Source organism: Haemaphysalis longicornis, unplaced genomic scaffold (genome assembly GCF_048455015.1).
Source record: "Haemaphysalis longicornis isolate Haplotype H1 unplaced genomic scaffold, Haemaphysalis longicornis Haplotype H1 scaffold_366, whole genome shotgun sequence".
NCBI lineage: Eukaryota > Metazoa > Arthropoda > Arachnida > Ixodida > Ixodidae > Haemaphysalis > Haemaphysalis longicornis.
The window spans coordinates 120,850-142,259 of NW_027526354.1; the positions used below are offsets into that span (position 1 = coordinate 120,850).

At 45.1% G+C, this 21,410-nt stretch overlaps 1 long non-coding RNA gene across 1 annotated transcript; it reads right to left on the reverse strand.

Annotated features, from left to right (window-relative positions):
* Positions 1-352: 352 nt before the first annotated feature.
* On the reverse strand, positions 353-15,873 carry LOC144177983 (uncharacterized). Its single transcript, XR_013323900.1, has 5 exons — positions 15,676-15,873; positions 14,811-14,862; positions 10,753-10,903; positions 4,623-4,715; positions 353-484 (listed from the first exon to the last, which is right to left on the reverse strand). It is a non-coding gene; the product is annotated as an uncharacterized LOC144177983 (long non-coding RNA).
* Positions 15,874-21,410: the final 5,537 nt, after the last annotated feature.

Below are 21,410 nucleotides of genomic sequence, written 5' to 3' on the forward strand. Positions count from 1 at the left end.
AGTACGGCCAGTCAGCTTTTCCTGGTGAGCGGCTCTTGAACATATTCTGGTGCCTGGCTGTTCAACTTTAGGTAATATACTAGCCGTTCAACCATAGTGGACATTCTGCCATTTACATCCCGGCTGTCCAACCCCAGCAGCTTTCAGTTCGAATTGCGCACATGGGTTCGTAAAAATAGGACATGCTGTAAGTTCGTACTGCATGCATAAGCATTTGTGCCCTTTTAAAGAGCACTGTTTGCCCTTTCAGGGACAAATGTAGTGATTTACAAAGCCTGTGGTGATTAGGTTTTTTGACTTAATTTATTTTGCTCAGTTCATGCTGTCCAGTGTCTTTCGGTTCGTTATTTTGCTCAGTTCATACTGTCCAGTGTCTTCTGCTTCGTGCAGCTGCCATCCCGGTCACCGGCGTAGTATAGCCATTTCTTAATAACAGCTGCCACAGCGACCTTGTTTGCGTCGGGGTACCTGGGCTGTATCGACACTGAAAGAAAATTGAAAAAAGACAAATAAGTAATATACTACACTGTAAAAATATCCACAGGCTTAGCAATGCCCTTCCTGAAAAAAAATTCAATTGATTGATTGACTATGAGGTTTAACGCGCCAAAACTACGCAGGTTATGAGGTGTGCCGTAGCGGAGGGCTCCGGATTAATTTCGACCACCTGGGGATCTTTCACGTGTGCTGAAATCTCAACACACGGGTGTCTGTTTTTCGCCGCCGTCAGAAAAACGGCCGCCGCTGCTGGGATCGAACCCGTGACCTTCAGCACAGCAGCACAATGCCTTAGCCACTAAGCCACCGTGGCAGGTGAAAAAAAAAACGTATTACAAGCTTGCTTAATGCAATGCCTCTAGTTTTCACAACGTACAACTATTCCAGAGAGCCAATATTTATTACGCATTACCAAACAGTATCCGTATTCATTCCTGTAAACAAGAACATTAAAAATAAGCTCTAATGGTCGAACAAATACACTGAAATAAAGTAGCCCCTGAAAATATTATAATGAATTCCTCGTGCATAAAATAAAATCAGGGCAGCTTACTAAGAACAAGAGACAATCTTGTCTAGCTCGCAGAAGGCCTCTTTCGCCCCCTTGGACCCTGCCCAGCTGCAGGACAATGCCACTGGCTGCCCAATCACCATGCCCAACACCGTGCGGGCAGCCGCCTTGAAGTCGTAGCTACCCATATGGCTAAAGTACTGGGCCTTACAGGAGAAAGGAAATTTGAAATACACTTGTAAGTTGAATGCATCGAGGCTGAACATATGACGCAAAAGCATACCTTTAGCGTGAGCACATGAGAAAGCAAACAATTTGTTGTCGTAGATAACACAATCAGTTCTGCTGCCTTTTGGTTATTGCACGGCACAGAGCTCTGGCCTTTTCTTTTTAACAGCAGAGCTGTCAAGCTTGTGCTCCTCGGAGGGATGTTAGCAGGGCGCTACAGCACACAGCCCGGCAGCCAAGTTTGCGAGGGGGAGGAGGGAGCAGAGTGGAGACGAGGACCGGTGCACGTACAAGGGTCCTTGTGCAAAAGGTTTAGCCTTGCCGAGCGCACATGGTATGACGTTAGCAATGACATCAGCGTTGCATAACTTTCGCGAGGCTGTTTGCGACAGCAAAGCCACGCCTTTTCTCGCCTCCAGATCGTTTTCGCGGGTCGGCACCTTGTTACCCGCAGCAGACTACTTCGATGGCGAGTCCGCCGGGATGAAAAACCCCGGGTCATTCGTTTCCCTCTCGGAACGCGCTTCGTCGGGCCACGCTCATGTTTAAGTTGCTCGGCGCAGTTCCGGGCAAATACTATGGCGTTGTCGAGGTAGACTAGGAAGGTGTGCCATTTTCTGAGGCTTTGCTATTGCAAACAGCTCCACTGGTCACTGCTGTTTGCAATAGCAAAGCCACGCCTGAATTTTGTTCATAATGTTTTTGAAGTCCACATTCTATGAAAAAAATTCTACATGCGCAAAAAGAATGATCAAAGTGGCGCAGATATGACAAAGTTATTCTATTTTTTAGTCTAAAAATACAAGCACATGCAGTACTGGCAACGTCACACTTGAGGCCTCCAGATATGACGACAAAGAGCGGCGGCCCTACAGTTGGCTCAGCTTGAAAGTGTGTATATGCCATTATTTTGACCAAACGAGCCTATAGATGTTGCCTTACTGCCTGTTTTCTTTAAAGTAAGCATAAAAGCTTAACCGTGGGCTCAAAGAATACAAAAATCTATAGAGACAGTAAGAGAGAGCCGCACTATGGCTCCGCTTCGAGCACGTGTGCCTTTCCATGGCGTGTTACGATGCACCACTGTTGACATCGCCTGGCGTCAGCACGCGTCGCCGAAATACACGTGAACTCGTTCATTCGCGCGCCGTATGCTGTTGTCTATTCACGGCAGATATTGGCATCGATGGTAGAGGAGGCGTGGTCAGGCAGCATAGCAAAAGTGGGCGGCAGCTTCCAGGTTATCAGTCCATCTCTATGTCTGGGGACATGTTTTAGCACTGGGAAATGGTTTCGTTCACTGAAAAACAGCAACATTTTTTTTCTCTAGCGGTGATTGGCTGCCTTGAGAAAAATTGAACCAAACTGTTTTTGTTGGCAAGCTATTATCCCTTGGAGACAGATAATTCTGTGTGGCACATTCTGTACTTCGCTACCTTTGCTTGCGTCGGAGAGATTGCGATCGCGTGATGCTTGTCATGAGGTAAATATGGAAGCTCTAGCTACATTGCTTCTAGTATTAGCAAGATGGGGGTTGTCTGCAAGATTGGTGCGTGAGACACAAGCATTCTCACTGCCAGAATTTCTCAAACATGACAAGAAACAGACACACCTGGCAATATTTGTTGACTATATAGCTCTGTGCTCAATTTTTGCAAGCCTCACAGCTTGTGTATATGGTCGAGAGGTAAGAATCTGAAGTACTGTTTTGCAAGTCAGTGGTTCTAATCCCGCGGATTTTTTTTTTGCTGTGAGCATTCTATAAGGTTTTTTTTACCAGAATATGCAGCTGTTTCTTTAACCTTTCTTTGAACCCACAAGTGACGTTCACATGAAACCTCAATAGCAAGGCAGCGCTGAACATGGCTTCACACTAAATTAAAGAGAGGTAAAGATGGTACAGAGTTCAAACAAAGAGGCATAGCAACACCCATCGACACAGCAGCAGGCACGTCACTTTGCTGGTCTCGTGTGGCTGCTTGTCCTCTCCTACTTTCCCGCACGGTACCACCGAACGACAGCGTCAAGAAGCGCGGAAAGGAGCTTCCCAAGTCAGGCCACCATGGGCTTAAAAACTTCCAGGATGTATTTTTTGCCGCCCTCATTTGTCCCGCCGTATGACAACGGGGTCAGTGAGAAAGTGAGCAGCGGATTTCCGGTTTTCGTGAAGAGGGCAGTGCTCTGTTTGCTTGTATTTTTAAATTTAAAATTAAACAACTTTTTTATTTCCACACGGATCTCGGCAATTTTTTTTCGCATTATCTCTGCACGACAACAAGAACAGATGTAGTGCCCAAAAAGTACCTGAAAGAAATGTGCTTGAGAAATTCACGAGGGACAAACCCACACACAAAAAAAGGAAGCAGACAAAATGAGATTTGACAGACTAGCGATTGAATTTTAATCATGAGTGATAGAAAGATTCCACTTTCCTGCAAAATGTCTTATATAGGCAATTGGGGCGTTGCCTTAATTAAACGTTTAAAGAGCACCCTGCGCAATGAGTTGAGGGAATGATTATGTGCGATCTTGCATCGCACGTACCTTCCATCATAGCGAACATATTTTCATGATTCTTGTGGGAGGTGAATGCTGGGACAATAGACTAGCCCAAAATACATTCCGAGTAGTCAAGGAAAAGTGCTACGGGTCCCTTTGATAGGCAAGGGTGCGAGAAAAAGCCCACCAATGCCTACGCAAGTTGCTGTGTAGGGACATTGCTTATGAGATACCTCTTTCATGTGGAAAGGTCTGCATTGGACACACTGGAAGGTGTGTGAATGTGCGATTGCGTGAACATGAACATAACCTCTCAGTTGAGAACTGCACAAGTGGGCATAACCCCATCCATAGCTCTGCAAGCGCATGCATGACGCTCTTAAAAAGCAAGTGAAAATTGTCCAGGTGCAGTGATACATGAGGAAGGGAGATACAGGAAGCTTACCACATAAGAAAGAACAGATGCGACTGTGTCAGTGACATTTCAACGGGTCTTCATATGAAAGAGCGTACTTATTAGGCTGTGAACTGCCCTTATAACAATTTTTTTGCATGCAAGTGGAGCCACGTAACTTTGGCCTGCAATTATGTGTTCTTACGCTGCCTAAAAGTTAGTTGCTAGTCATTGCCTGTTTTCACTAGCTACTTTCTGTGATTGTCAATATTTCGCGCCAAGTTCAAGTATCGTTAAGATGCACCAACTCGCCAAACACATCTTTCTAAGCTTGAAAGAAGGGATGAAATAACCTAAAACACAAAGCAATCACACTGTGCTTCATGGCTATGCTAAAGAACCCACCAGTAACTATTAACAGCAGGTATTCTCTAAAGCCTAATAAACTGCATGTCAATTTCCTCGATTTCAAGATGCAGAAATCCCACAAACCTTGTGAGATTAGCAGCAGTGACGCACAGATTTCGCCCACTCTCACCCACAGCGTTTGTGGCAGGATCAGTAGCAAGGAGCTCATGCCAGGCACTGCAAAAAAAAAACAAGACCACACATAATATACGGTACTTTGAAAATGAAAAATGGACAAGCAACCAAAACGAATAGAAAACCGGGCAAGCATTTTGAATGCTTGAGCAGGGTCACAAACTGTTACTAAATTGTAAAAACAATTCTTTCTTAAGATCTTTGCAGCAGCCATAAAAATTTTGGAATTTGTTAGCACCAGGAAACTGACTGTAAACAGGTCCTCTGACACAGGGGTTCCCTCTCACAAGTGTTGCAACGTAATGAGAGCATGCTTGTCAATCTTCCCACGAAAACCTGCCTTGAGTTGTTCGCAACAGCCAGAAAGTTTCCATAGATGCCACCCATCCCTGTCACAAATGAAGGCATCTAGAACTGACAATCTTAGGTTGTCCAGTGCTTCATGTTCAGACGATATACAAAAATGCTATAAATCAGGGGTTGGCAACCCGCAGCCCATGGGGCAGTATTATGTGGCCCCCGGCACAATGGTAGACCCCTTCTCTGTCACTTTCTACCTGAAGCCGACATGGCAGTTTTGACCTCAACTGGCATGAAAGCTCGTGACATTCGTGCTGGAAATAAACATGATAAGGATAGCTGTTCTAGTTTTGTACACTGCTTTCAATTTCCTCCCCAAAATTTATTTGCCTGCAAAGCCCCCTCCCCTCCCAACCAATGTGCCCTCCGGCCCCCTCCGTGTCCATTGCATTAAACCCGGCTTTCTGCCTGAAAAGCTTGCTGACCCCTGCTATTCAGCAAAAGTTGCAAATTTTTAACCTGTCACTGCTTGTTCAATTCGAAGTGAATGAAAATAAGTAAGATCTCTCCTTTGTATGCATCACGCAAGCATACAAACCCATTAAACCCATCGTAATTTCAATGAAGGGCCCATGAAGACTTGCTAGGGTTGAGGCTAGGCCAAGTTGATTCTAAGTTGAAAAAGACGAGACTGCAAAATGGGCGAGATACATCAGACAAAGAAATGAGGAAAAACACAAGTGCTGTTGTTTCTACTTATTTCTTCGTTTTTTGTGTTGCCTGTTTTCGGCATTTCCTTCCTTTTCACCCAAGACGACAGCAGACATTTTTTTAAAGACTGGGCTGTAGCTCATGTCTCTCGACAATTGTGTTCAATAGAAAACACTGGCGCCATCACTGAAGGATCCGCGTTTTCTCAGAAGGATCAGGCAAAGTAGGCCACCTTGGATACGTCATGGGAGCCCTGACATAGGCAGTTTGGGGAGAGGCACACATGGCATCACACTGATGTCGGTGTCGAAAAGAAATCCATCCTTAACATTTTCGAGCATGCACATATTAAAATTGACTTAAAATATGTTCTTCCGAACACTTAAAGGTAACCCTTCCTGAGGGGTATCTCTATTTAAAAAGAAAGCTTTTTATGTAGTCACCTGTGCTTTGAAATTTTGTGCCAGTACTCCTTTAAGGGGCAGATTGAAGTTTTTACTATTCCCCACACTATAATGTGGCAAGGGCCCTGTGACACACTGGAAGGCAGCAGCAAAAAAATGGGCAGTCAGCAAACTAGATTCCACACCATTGTGATGAAACCAAATCTTTGGAATCGCTGATCAAACAACCTTGCGGAGCTTATCAGTGTTTTAAGTGCTAAATGATATAGCCATGGTGTTCGTTCTTGCTTTAGGTGCTGACTCTGAGTAGAAGCAGGCAACCGAAGCTCACCTGAACCCTCAGGGAGTTCCAAGGGAATGCCAGGCATGATTTACATGATTTGCCGAAAATTCTTTCAACTTTAAAAGCTGCCATGCAGTTGAAGAGCCATCCAAAGAATGGTGCAACATCCTACCATTTGCAAAACAGCTTTCTTGCATTTTATGCTGCTCTCCTTATGCAACTGCATTGCAGCTGTTTGTCCTTGATGTTATCATTAGAAAATATTGTTAATTTTGACACGGAGCCCTAGAAGTTCTGGCAAAAAGTCAACACAACTGTTTTAATATTCAAATATTTTGGTTGTCCCCACACCATACCTTAATTGAGATTAATACCCTAGTTACATGGCGGAAGTAACTGTAGTTACGTTTAACGGTGGTTACTAAATGTGAACTGCAGTTATCGCAAACTGCGGTTTTGGCTGTTACATGCGAAATTCCAAGTGTGTCGACAGCGGTCACTTGGTTGTGAGCGTAACAAAAATAAAGTAACAAACTTTTAACCTCACGATAAAAACCAAAGGCGAAGCAGTGTAGACAAAAAATATCGTTAAACAGTTGCTTCAGACCCAAACGCGACGCACTCGCGCACACCGAAAAAGGGGCTTCCCCAGCAGCTCGCGACCGGCTTGTTTTCGGGTCGGTTTGGTGTTGGGAACTTAGGATCGCGGTCGATATTTGATCGGCGCTATCTCTACAACTGCGAATTACAATACATAGCCCAATTTTTAACCTTTATAATATCCACTTTGTCGTATGTGGAACTTCTTTTCCGCGATCAGATTGATTTCAAAGAGGGGCGACAAGCTGTTGCTGCCGTGGTCTGGGCTGGTTCGAGCCGCTTTCAGTGCCGTGCAGACAGACGCGCTGGCATGTTTGCAGGAACGGCCGGCGTGCGCACGGTTCGTTTCCGAGTGCTGAAAGCGCTTCATGATTGCCTGCTTTGTCTATTTTTTTGGAAAACGATCAGTGGAATTTACAAATTTAGGCTTTTCTCATAGTTGATCGGGTGGACCGGGAAACGAGCTGCTGTTCACGCGCGGTCGTGCTGACTGCGAGAGCGACGCAAAGAGCACAAGCTCCTCTTGGGGGCAGCTTCGGGGGCTCCCGCTATTTGAGGCCTTCGTCTTCTGCGAACGCCAGGGGATTTTTTTCGCCTAAGCTGATGCGCCGCCACTTGTGTGCAAACAGACTTGTGCGATTTTTGAACACTGCGGCAGCGGCAACTGCGGTTAGCGTAACCGAACTGAGGTGGCCAAGCTCAGTTTGCGTTAACCATGGTTAGCGGAGTAACTGTGCCAGTGTAACTAGGGTATAAGTGTCCCAGTCCACTCTGGGATACTAGCAGGCGAGTTTTACTCATTACATAACCAACTGAAGTGTGTGTTAAAATAGGCCATTTCAATCTCTCATTTGGAAAAACAAAGCCCATGAAATGGGTATTTTGAGAACACTTATTGATACAGTTCTGTCATTATTAAGCATCATACTACATTTCCCCACCTGTAACTTTATCAAATTAAAGCAGTGCATCTCAGCCGTGCTGCAGTACATTAGCATTTATTCGAATAATCACTAAGATCAAAAGCCTCATAGCAGCCACTGAGTAAAAATATTTGTGCGAATGACGGGAAAGGAATGCTTCAATCATGAAAATACAAAACCTGGACCTCGTACTTATATTATTGCACTTTTTACAGCCTACATACCGTTGGCTTTATTTCAGTTGTCTCAATTACGGCACAGTACCGTATTTCCTCTTTAGTCTTGTGTAATAAAGCGAGGATATTGCAAGCACAGGTCGCAAATCCTGCGCACAGGTGTCCTCGCAGTGTTAAACCTAGAAAAAAAAAAGCACACGCAATAAGAAACAAACAGGCCCAATTTTTTTGCACTACGGCTATGAATGGTCAGTTGCCTAGATTGTAAAACTCTGCTGCCCCAATATTGTTGAGGCCACGGAAATGGCAGGGGAGAAACTCAGTACGCTCGCACAAGCTTTGCAGCCACAGAAATTGCAGCGTGCAGTCGTAGCTGACAAAGAAAGATGCCAAAAAAGGTGCGTATGTGTGTGCAGGGGGGGGGGCAGGAGGGGGCATCAGTAGTTGCTCACTAAAGCCACCAGCGGTTGTCTTACAACTAAAGATAAAAAAACTATTTTCTGCCAAAAAAAAATGCGTGAATGCATTTGACTACTCACTGTTTAGCCGTACAGCACTTTCCAAGCTCACTGACGACTTATTTATAAGAGGTTCACAGCACTGTACAAAGCCACGGCTTCTTTATTAATAACTACGACTGCTCTAAAATTACAGCCAGGCTGCATTCTGAACTTCTCTACCAGAAATACTGTTTTGCGAAGAACAAGCTATTTGCCGCAGTGTTTCACTCAGCATCATCTTTACTGCTTTCAAAACAGCGGTTTATTTGTACTGCAGAAACATGGCTTCCTGGAATGTTTCTTTTTTTATATTAGCTTTCTAAGGAAGGTTTGCAACCTCCACTTAAAGGTTAGCAGTGTACTGTGTTCGCAATGGGGCAATATGTGTTCGCAATGGGGCAAAAAAAGTCGGCAATATGCACGTCTTTGCTGCGGTGCTCACAGGATAGCGGCGGCCCATGCACTAGCCCAAAGCTGGGAAGCATGCACACACCACCGTGTGCAAGCAAAATGCCTACCAGCTCCTAGAGCAAAATCTTCTGAGAAATGTCATCACATCTAAAAATACTTTTTTCCTTTCGTTCAAGAAAATGCACTACAATTTCCTACTATCTTAACTGGACCTTTACAAACCGATACCTACCTCGACATCTTAGAAGCTCTTGATTGAGGTCTGTATTGTGATAATTGCTTAACGTTATCTACCTCAGCACTGATTCATTACTTCAGGCACCCCTGTCTCCAGGGACCTGCCAGGAGAAATGCACACATGGCTTTTTCCACATCGGCATAGTGAATGGCAAAAAAAGCCGCTGCCTCTTGAGCTAGTGCCGCAGCACTGACAGGAACATTGTCAGCTTGTTCTTTTCCACGGTTATTAACACAGTAAGCTTCTAGCCAACAACAGAGGTTAGAAACTTGCACAGGATACTAAAAAAAACTGAGCAAGCCTTGTCTATACAGTACGAGAACTTCTGAACTTGTGCTTGGTTGCTGCAGTGAAGTTTCTGAGGAAGCATAAATAAATGCTGCTTAAAAGACAATAAAGACGAATTTCTGTTGAATTTACATTGGCAATATTTAGTTCTTTGTATGATTATAATTTGTTTCATCCAGCTGCCTCCAAGTAAGGAAGTTTTTAAGCGCAGACTCGATTTCAGAGCACACATGCGAACTTGTGCGAGACGCTGCATCTTTCACGGTTTTCAATAATGCTATGAACTTTCTAAAATTAAAGCACCGATGAGGTTAGATAGTGCCATTACCATCAAACAGTGCTTACTCAATTGCATTCCAGACGATTTGTGTCAGCACCAAGGTTTTGGCAAGTACAATTTTATTCAACGAGTCAGCACCCTACAGTTTAACAGTGCACTAGAGAGCGCACTCATGGTGAGCGAGAACTAACTGCACGGCGGGTTTGCCCATGCTGTACACAGGCTGCAAATGCACCGTGTCGCATGTTGTCTTATGAGATTCATGGCCTCTGAGTGGTATATTTTGTCATGGCAGTCCTCTTGAATATAACAGCTGTACCCACATTTTTCAGACTTTTTTTTTTCCTCCAGCATGCAGGTTGGCATGCCTTGGGTGAAAATGTGCAAAGGCTGCTTGTTTGAGCGTTACTGCACAGTTGTTGAGTACATAAAAAAATAACAAACAAGAGATCGTTATGCATTAAAAACTATAACTAAGATTTTGGGGGTCCCCGAGTGCTTCCGCAAATAGATTATCACGCCCAATTGAACATATTTGAATGAAGCACCTTTGCAACAATACGCGCTGTCGTACGCTGTTTTTAGAGCCCGCTTATTGATTCCAATCCCATTATCTATCGCTAATTTCTGTTCCCTACAGGTTAGCAGTGTTCATTTTATAGACGAGAAACAAACAAAAATCAACCCTTTTCTAGTGCTACAGATAAGCTCTGCGGGGACGGTGAGACGCACAGCTAATTCGTAGGGTATAGGAGTCGGGTGCAGCAATTGACTGGAAAAAGTGTGGCACAGAGAAATATAGCTCCACAAACCGCGATTTCGGTGAGAACCACGCACAGCATGGTCCATTTACAGCCTGTGTACAGCATACGCAAACCTCGCATGCAACTAGCTTTCACTCGCCTTTAACCCACTTTCTACTGCACTGTAAACTGTGGGTTGCAAACTGTTGAATATGAACTTACCAATTTTCAAATCAGATTAGGTGTCCGAATCAGCCACACGATACGCAGTCCAATGCGGCTGGTGGCATGTGGCTGTGGCCATGGCTGCTCCCGCTGTCCCCCGGGAAATGCCTGCACAGCTCCACACCAATCCCGGGCAAATGGCGCCACCCTGAGAAGATTGGAAAATTGTGGTCTATAGTCAGGGCGCCTACCAAACTGATGCGTCAAAATTTACCTACTTTTTCAAAATTTCAATCAGTGCTTCAGCAAATTGCCATGAGCAACATGAGTTCATTCATCTCTAGGCAGTCTGAAAAAGTCACATCATGCTGTCATGATCAAGTATGCTGAACAAATATCATACATTTCTTAAATTGAATTTAAATAGTTAAATACAAATACGAATGTTACTGTATTTAGTCGATTATAACACGTTTTCTTTTTGCAACCTGAAGTCAACCCTCGCGTTACAATCTAATACTGCAACTGAAGTTGCCTAAAATTGCAATGATGCACCCAATTGTCATCAATGGCTAGTTTTGACCATTTCGCAATCTATGTCAGCAAGATGTGTCAGAGTTGTTCGGGTCCACTACAAGCTAAGATCGACTTTTTCCGTTTCCTTGCTTTTTTTCTGTGGTGGTTGACAGTGTGTGCAACTTTTTTCCTTTGTTTTCGCGCCGTACTTTTGTATTGAGGCATAGGTAACTTTCATTGCCCTCATGTTTCAACACTGCTTCAGCTCCCCTTGTTACGGCAACGTGTCGCACTCAGTATGACCCATGCTATTTTAATGGCTCAAGAAATCGAGAATTCGGCAGCTCCCCGAAGAGTCAACATCGACCGTCTGTGGATGGCAGCTACTGCGGGAGCGCCTTTTTACATGCGAACCCTGCCCAAAAAGTTTCCGAGGGCCTTGCTACAGCTGCCACGTCAAGTTATAAAAGGGTGTTGCTGATTTCGTCACCAAACAGTGTAACCGCCTTTTGGCGGTCAGTGTTCAGCTGATACAGCTGAAAACAAGTGACATCGCTCGACAGATTGGCTTCCTGCGAAGTTATAAGTGTCAAAGGTGGGCGCCTAGCCAAAGTGTTTGAAAAAAAAATGTGCTTTTCCATAATTCCACTGCCCTCACGCGAGTACTTTGGTGGCTCTTCTTTTGTTTTTTTGGCACGACAGAAAGTTACCCCTTGAGTTACTTTAAAGGTTTTAATTTTTCTTTCTGGATGCGATGAAGTCACCCCTCACGCTACAATCGTGGTCACATTACAATTCAGTAAACACGGTACGGGGTTGTCTTTGGCATTATTATTGGAAGGGCAAAATTCAAAATTAGCATACGCTATGTTCTCTGCTTTTTTTTAGACCGATCTTGATCAGAAGAGCAAGACTAACTATAAGCAACAACGAAATGAAATCTTATTTGTGCCCGATCATCAATGAGAGAAGATTTTGAGGTAATAAAAAATGATGGACTGTTTCAGGTACCCCTGCTTGGTACACAGGGGGGTTGCGGCCAAATCATTAGGGAGCACTGCCTTGCTGCCCCAATATCTACCTATAGTAGACCATGCAGGAGCACAAGCCAGCATGGGCTACTTTAGGTAAACCTAACCATCCGTACCTGCCGCAGTGGCTAAGTGGCTAAGGCATTGCGCTGCTGAGCACGAGGTTGCGGGTTCGATTCCCGGCTGCTGCGGCCGCTTTTCTGATGGAGGCGAAAAGCAAAAACGCGCGCGTGTTCGAGATTTCGGCGCACGTTAAAGATCCCCAGGTGGCCAAAATTAATCCGGAGCCCTCCACTACGGCGCGCCTTATCGCCGGCGTTGCGTCGACGCCGTTAAACCCCACAATCAATCATCATCATCTACCCATCCGTACCATTGATGCATTTTATTTGCCAGGGCTATCAACAATTGCCCCCTCATCCCACCAAAAGGCTCTGATAAAAATCACGCGATTACGTTACGCCGTCAGATTGACTGATTGCAGGATTTAACACGCTGAAGCTGCACATGGGCTATGAGGCGTGCAGTAGTGGAGGGCTCAACATTAATTTTGAGCACCTGGGAAACTAACATGCTGAATCTCGAGACAAGGGTGTTTTCGCTTTTCGCCTCCATCAGAAAAGCAGCCACCGCGGCCAAGATAAAACCTGCATATATGGGCTCAACACCACACCTTAGCCACTGAGCCTAGCTGCGGGTGCATTATGCTGTCAGTGTCTCAAGCTTGCGAATAGAGTAAATGCTGCTTAGGTACTAACATTACCCTATAGCGCAAAGAACCAAACTTTTGACTGCACTTAATTTACATTGTTTTGGTACAATTTCTTTTTTTCACATCCTTCGCACACTATCTAGCCAAATATATGTTCAATATGATGACCAGGCGGTTGATGCCTCGCCAGAATTACCACCCCATCAACATGTGCGGTCACTTTACTGGCCCGAAAGAATCTAAATTGTCTTATGTTTCGAGAAAGCGAATCATGATCTTGAGTAGCATGTGGCTATGCCTCATTTAAAAACAGAACCCAGCATGTAAACTTTTGTCTGCACACATTTAGAGGCACTAAAGCCATTTTATATAGATGAAAAAAAATATATTTTTAATTATTGAGCAAGAATAAACAAAATATGGCAAAGAAAGCCCAACGGTTCGTTTTGCTTCGACAAAAATCTATTTGGTTGAAATGATTGATTGATTGTAGGGTTTAACACGCCGACGCAATGCAGGCAATGAGGCGCACCGTAGTGGAAGGCACCGGATTACTTTGACCACCTCAGGATCTTTAACGTGCGCTGAAATCTCATACACACGGGCATTTTTGCTTTTCGCCTCCATCAGAAAAGCGGCCGCCGCGGCCGGGAATCGAACCCGCGACCTCGTGCTCAGCAGCGCAACGCCTTGCCACTGAGCCACCGCGGAAGGTTATTTGGTTGAAATGAATTTGAACTCACACAAAAACTGAGCCTGTGCACATAATGTAAGCACTGTGCTTACAGCATTTTGAGCAGTCAAAGTATGCAGTCGACATAAAGAAATGAAGCATAAAGATGCCTCACTCCCGGTGCCACCAACAGTGCAGCTCAGTAGCATAGACATGATCTTATTTCAGAGAAGGGGGTCGGTGAGCTTGAATGCAAAAGGGAAAGAAATTCAATTGACAGATCAACTTACAACTCAAGTTCACAAACAACTTCGGGACCTTGCACGCACACCCAGCATAACCTCCCCACTGTTTTTTTTTTATTTTGCTTAACCCATCGCAAAACAGCCGGCTGATTAACTGACCACTGACAAGGAAGCCATGTAAATTCAGTGCATAGATAGCGCCAAAGGATGTCAGGAGTCTGTATTCACGGAAAAGAACATTGCCTTCCTGTATCTGCAAGCGATTCAGCTTGACTAGCTCACAGTCACTGGAAGCATGCAGGCTATGCTGCCAGAAGTGTCTGCTGACAGCACCATCACTCCACTGGCGCAGCATTCAACATCCAATGCATAATGCTCAGTGACACGGTAATACAGAAGAGTCCAGAGGTATAGAGGGGATATTGTGGCCGATATGCATGCGTATAATATGATATGCTGCTGTCAGTTACCGCTGGTGCAGCTACACGGACCCGAGTTTGGCCCCAGCTCCAGCATTCCAATTACTTCTTGCGGCACTGGGACTGCACCTGCAAGACCTTGTGCTTACTCACATTACTAGCATTATGACATAACAGCTGCCCAGCCTCAAGCAGATGTTGAAGGACTCTTCACCCAGAAAACCTGGTTTGCACAGGCACTACATTGTGTGCAAAAGAAATATAAAACAAGAATTCACTTTCTGCACGTATAAAAAGCTACATTCAACATAATTCAACTGTCCTAAACATGCAGAGAATCCTACCGCTGAAAGGGCTACCTACTACTATTATTCCTGTGGTAATGCAAGAATAAACAACTCCCACAAGTTAGGTGGGCATAATTCCTGCTGTAAAGGCCCCACATCACTCAAACGCATACTTATAGGTCCAGTTTCTATTTCTGGGTTCCTATATCGGTCACATAAATGCAGTACGTACCTGCTATTGCTTTTCATCTTGCCAGACAGCCCCCGTCCTGAAGCTCCAGCCACTTTTAAATGAAAAGGTTGCAAAGAAAAGTTACATAAGCACAAACGTCATTACCTGCCAAAGTTAAAAGCTCACAGTACACTACACATTCCGAGAAGTAAGAACACTCACTCAATGATTGTTTTATTATCAAGACAGTTATGTCAAAAGACCTAACCACAGAATTGATGAAAGGTGCTTAAAACCAATGCTATGTAAGCGTAGATAGCGTTTACAGCAATGTGAAATATACTCCGCCTAGGTGCTCCTGAACTACAAACTGTTTGAAGAAAACAAATAGTTTCCAAAGAAAGAGAACGCGAAAAAGGGCCAGGAAAGGTTTTCAGCCAGTAACAAGACGATAAAAAAAATATCAAAACACTTTTATTGCCAAGTTAACATTTTCAAACTATTTCCGGTTTTCATTTTTCTCATGGGAAGTTTTACGTCCGATAAGTTAAGCAGTCGCACATTGTATTTTGCTTTGTTCAAAGTGGCACAGCTCTCGAAATAAAACAAAAGCGCGGTGAAACCGCACGGCCGCATACAGAAATAGACCTAATGCGATTAAAACCGCATACGAAACAAAACAAATCGATTCCTCACGATGTTATCAAGAGCACCGGCAATTATTTCAAGCTTCCTAAGGCCCTCCGCTGCGCCCACCACCTGTCCGTCAGCAACGCTAGACATATCGAGCAGCGCCAGCAAATTGCATTTAGCTTGCACGAACCACAGCGGGAGACTGACGCGGAAACGAGAAATCAAGCCAATAACACGTTTCTGGCACCGAACCTTAGTCGCGCTAGAAAAGGTCCAGCAGAAAAGAACTTACCGAACTTCTTTGTCCGGGCACAGGAAAACGCCGCCGTTCTTCGATCGTTTGCCGCTGTATTTCAGCTTATCCTTAACCGCACGTGTTTCCAATGTGGCAAGCAGGCTTTATCCACAAAGGGCGAACACATTTTACGACGGTATATCGCACAAAAAACATGAATAACAACACGGACAACGCGCAACCATGTTCGACCTCGCCGCCAGCACTCGATGGAAAAAAATTACATCGGAAACGACCGCAGCGGCGCAGCGCCGAAACGGCCAAATACATGAGCAGAGTTACGAGTTTATATTTTAATTCAAAGTGATCATACAACATTGCCAAATTTTTCAATCTTCAAATAATCATTTATTCAAAATTGTCATTGCTTCAGGTGTTCACAAGTATTTCAGTTTTAATAGAATCCTGATCGGAAGCGACTGCAGCGCCGAACACAAGAGCAGAGTTCCCTTTTTGTATTTTCATGCAAAGTCATCACACAACATTGCGAAATTTGTCAATCTTTAAGGAATCATTCATTCAAAATTATTATTGCTTTCTGTGTTCACAAGTATTTCAGTTTTAATAGGCTCCTGATTGCAACTTTCCCGATCGCTGCCTTCTTGCTCCCGGTCATTTCCGATTGGCTGCCAGTTTTGGCCAGAAGATCTAAGCCAATGAGGCTGTATTTTTGGCGCATGGCAGCGCCCTGAAAAAACCTTGAACGGGGATGATGATGGCGAGTAAAAGTCTTTGAATCGGGGTGACGGCATGTTCCATTTCACCTGTCTTAGCTATTTATTTTACCTCGGACTTGTCTTAGCTGCCGCTATCTCTGGCTCTGATTCCCTGCGCCGTACGCGGTCTCGTGGACTTGTCGCGGTCATAACCAGACAAATAAAAATTCACGTGTGCCTTACAATGCTTTTCGGCTCGGACAAAATTTGGCGTTCGGCCTGCCTCAGCGCAGGCTTGCACGGGTGTCCTGAATCATTCGGCTCGCGCGTTTGCAGATCGTGATGTTGCATCAATCATTTGAAGGTGTGATCTGAGACTTCAGGGTGCGTAATCATTACCGAGGGAAATCTCTGTCGCAGGTGTCGCTCGCCTTACGCTTTTTCAACCACTTGGTTGGTAAATCTATAACTTCTCGTAAAAGGTACAGCGTTTATTTGAGTCTTTTCTGTACTCGCACAGGACTATTCACTAGCATTTCTTTTTTTGTCGGGTGTTTTCTTCGTAACTTCTGCGAGGAAAACTGGGAGGGAGGAATACCTTCATGATACGGAGAAGTCAGCCTGGAAACAAGATGGCTTGATGAAGGAAAATGACAAGGAATGAATACACCAGCACAGAAAAACGCACACATACACTATCAGTACTCTAGAAACGCAAATCTGAAAGACGCACAAACGCGCACACAGTGCAAACGTTCACAGAATTTTCTCAAAGCGCGGTCACGGAGTAAGGCAAGGCCTTCGCAGCCCTTGTCGCAGACGCAGTTGAGTGCTGTTGAGCCTATGCTAACGCTGAGTTTCAGCACACAGTGCAGGTTCAATGTCCTAACGAACACTATAAGAGTAACAGAGAGGTGATACTCGTCTCGTCTTAAAGGGACCCCGAAAAGCTTTGTGAAGGTGGCAATCAAATGCATTCAGGTGGTAGAACACATAACGGGGGATTTTTGAGACAACTGTGAGCCCCATACGTTGTACAGATAATTTGTAAACAATTTTTGAAGGTCGCCTTTCTCAGCCGATGAGCGCGACGCCGCAGCGAGCCGACCGCGGCTGACGCAACGGCGACCGCGGGTGACGCAACGGCGATCGCTGCTGACGCAACGGCGAAGGCGCCCCCTGATTCGCCCAATCGCCGGCAAGGTCGGCCGCCGGCGGCGTCACTGCAATTGGCTTCCGGCTGCTCTTCCTCCTTCCTGCGCGATCCCCAGGCAAATGCGGCAAAGGCCTGGTCCGCAGTGATTGACGCGAGCCTAGGCGCAGGAATGTAGCTAGCTGCTTTGAAGGAGGCAGAGAGGGAGGAGGAGTCGATCGGCAAGTGGGGAGAGGTGCATTTAATTGCTTCTGGCGGAGCTAATACTGAATGTAGATCAATAATTCCAACGGCATTGCATCGCTATATTGGTGCTACGTGACAATACAGGCCTTTTGTAACTTTTACAGAAGGCTTTTCTGGGTCCCTTTAAGCATGCAGGTAGTCGTTGGCGAAAGCGATGTTGATGCTTCCTCACGTTTCCGTAGGTCATGCTAAAGTAACTGAAACGGGTCCATGCAGCATTCGGGAAGCCCAGGCGGGGTCATTTCTGTAGTGGTCGGTTGGCAGTTGTAGCTGCAGCGGCGGCTAGCTGTGGCTTTTTGTGTGTGCGTGACAGCTTACTCACCCCGTAATTGCGTATATTAGGTAATAGACCCCCAAACGAACGAGTTCCTCTAAACAATTACCTTTGGTTAAAGCTAGTTTTGTGTAAACGAAGTTATATGCTGTCAATCAAAAGTATTAGAAATCAAAGATAAAGAGCTAGCTCTTCTGAAACGTTGAAACTGCATTGCTGACGCCGTTATACAACTATACTTCTGATGGAGGGAACGAAAACGCCCGTGTGTTCGAGATTTCGGCGCACGTTGAAGATCCCCAGGTGACCGAAATTAATCCGGAGCCCTCCACTACAGCGCGCCTCGTCGCTTGCGTATCTATAGCGTCAGCGCGTTAAGCCACATAATAATCAATCAACCAATCACAGAAATTTACGTACCAGTTTATTTTTTTTCAGGGCTATAACAAAATACGCTCAAATTATGCACCGTTCTTTCTGGTCACGTCTGAGGGGTTGTAAAGATAAGATTGGGACCACTTCGCCTTCCACAGAAGCAATGAGGGAACTAAAATTTGGGATGTCCACGTGGTCTAATTAATGAATCGTTGCCTTCATATTTAGACTGCTATCATGGCTTCGGCTGGTGAAATCCTCGTTTTCTTGACGCGTGAAAAAAAAATGTTATCTCTAACCTGAATTTCGGCAATTTTTTTAGTGGGAGGTCTTATCGGTACATAGATCTGCTGTCATGTTTAGCGTCCGCCGAGCGGCACATTTGTTTGCATACAGCTGCTGGCCTTTTCTCAGTCCAGGAAGCCACGAGCTTTCGCCGCTGTTCGGGCCCATGTTAGTGCATTTCTTGACTGCTACTTAGGTGCTAAAGCCTGGAGCTCGTTCAATAGCACATACGATTTTTGCTTCTTTCCATCAACACAGACGGCGAATAAAAAGGGTTGCTTGATGGCACGACATGGGCCAGTTGCATGTAATTACTGCTATCGCGATGAATGCTCCAAAATACAGATTCTATAGAATACATATTTCCGCATAGTAGTATTAGGTCGCTTGTACGAGCAAGGAAACTTGCTGACAAACGTTCTGCGTACAGTGATTTTGACGTCCCAAGGAAAAAAGAATGCCAAGAGACCGCCAAAAGGGCGGTCTTTTTTACTCTAGGTAATATGCGTTGTGCTCCCGGAGCATTGATCCTTAACCTCCTCGGCGTCGCGATTCGTCACAAAGCTTACGTTTTTAACTTGTATAAAAAATTGCAATACCAATAAGGTCAGCGTCTGTACCAATGCGGTCAGTGTCTATGCAGGCTCGCAAAGCACGAGTTGTTTTACGCGCACTACTTCTTTAGTCCAAAAAAGTGACATTTATTTTTGGTTTCAAGTTTAAAGAATGGCCTAAAACGTATAATGGACAAATGAAACGCGAACACGAAAATATGAACCGGAACACACAAATATGCAAATGAAATAATCGCGCCGCTATATAACAGTAACAAAGATGGAAAATGTGTCTTTCCAAATATACCACTAGCGAGCCATTATTTTGCATTCACTATCCATATTCTTTCCTCTAGAGCGTTCCGTTTAATATTTTCGTGTTTTCATTCATTCGTCCATGAGTGTACATGTATATACAGCACACTGTGTTCGGTGGCTAAGCGCTAGCCCACGCATGACCTTCGGAATTCCGGTGATTGGGCAATAGCGGTGCTAGACCTGTGACAGACATCAGCCGTTCACCTTTCGAAGAGCAGGAGCGTGAATATTTGGTTCCGAATGGATCAATGCGATCGGGAGCCAGACGTTTTCTTGTCGACTTTTGAACATTAACTGCCATAAGAAAAACGAGTACTCGGCTACGGCATCATAGCCGTTCATCTTTTATACTCCTGCAGGCGAAAAGAGGTTGGCCGCTCGGAAGACGGGTACCTGCTGCTCATCTTTTGATGACCGGCTTTCAAAGAAAAAAAGAGTACTCGGCAGCCGCAAGCTTGCCGCACGTCTTCTGATCAATGTTGCGGGAGCAAGCGCCGTTCCTCGGCGGCGGGTGACTTACCAGAGAATTTATAAGCAACCCGCGCCGGGGAGAAACCGTGGTTACGGCAAACTAGTGAAAGGCGACCAACATATGAGCATTGGCTGCCGAAAACTTTCCGAAGTGACGGCAGCCGGATTCGTACAGTCCATTTTATTATCAACGGCAGCCAATTTGTTGCCTCTTGCCGAGCATTCCGGAGAACAGCCATAGGTTGGCCGGTCAAGAAACGGACTTTCCGTGCTGCCTGGGTAGATGCATGCGATCATGGCACGGCACCTATAATCAGATAGATTTCCCCTTACCCACACTTCAAAATATCGAAATTATGCAGCACCCAAGAGCCCGGTCTACACGTGGCCTCCTCATTACGACTGCAGAAGAGAACTTAAATTGAAGATGGAAAACGCCAACTTGTCCAGTTTAAGTAAATTCAGAGCCATACAAAGCAATCTAGCACGTAAACAAACAATAAAACAAACAAACAAACAAACAAACAAACAAACAAACAAACAAACGAACGAACGAACGAACGAACGAACGAACAAACAAACAAAACCAAACGCGCGCGCCCGAGCTTCTTGTGCTGTGGAAAGCCTCGTTTTTTGCGTCAGATTCTGGAGCCGTGTTTTTGTGCAAGCGAATTTACTACGGACAGAGAAGGTCACGAAACCCTGGCCCCAAACACCTTCGCTATAATAAGTCTGATCGACCCACACTTGCCTAAAGGGACCGTGCCACACTTTCAATAAACTATTTCACTCTATCCTTCGCGTCTGGAGCCACTGCGAAAGCTATAGTTATCACCGCACGGAGCGGCACTGCGTGATTTGCTCGTCGCACCAGATACGCCTGCCATTTCTGCTGTGTTTACATGGCTTTTTTTTAAATTGCTATTGAAAAGCGTTCATTGCTGAAACTGAATAAAACCCGGCCAACAGCCGCTACATGGCCTTAGTGACCTAATTCAAGCCGTCGAAGGTCGTCAAGACCGGGAAAGAGAGAAAATTGTCTTGAGCGGGTTTACGAGTTATCTGATGGGCATGGAGCAGTAATTTTTGGCTAAAGTACTTGCAACCCCTTAATATAAGTACTGGGTGGGTTGGGTAACTACCTTGTGCAAGTATTTAAGATTTCAAAAAACAGTTGAAGAAAGTGTTGCAGGGTCCCTTTAAGACCAGCGCAAGCTTGCTCTTATTTTAACAGCGGAGCTGTTTAGTCTTGAGTTTCATCCCTGCCTGGCGTCGAGTGCCTCCTCTAAAGAGGAGGTACTGCTGGCATCGCTCAAACATCTGCGCAGCAAAGTGGAGAGTAGGAAAATGCTAGGCCAAGGAGTGTGAGGGAAAGTCTCGATAAGGGAAGGAGCCGACGA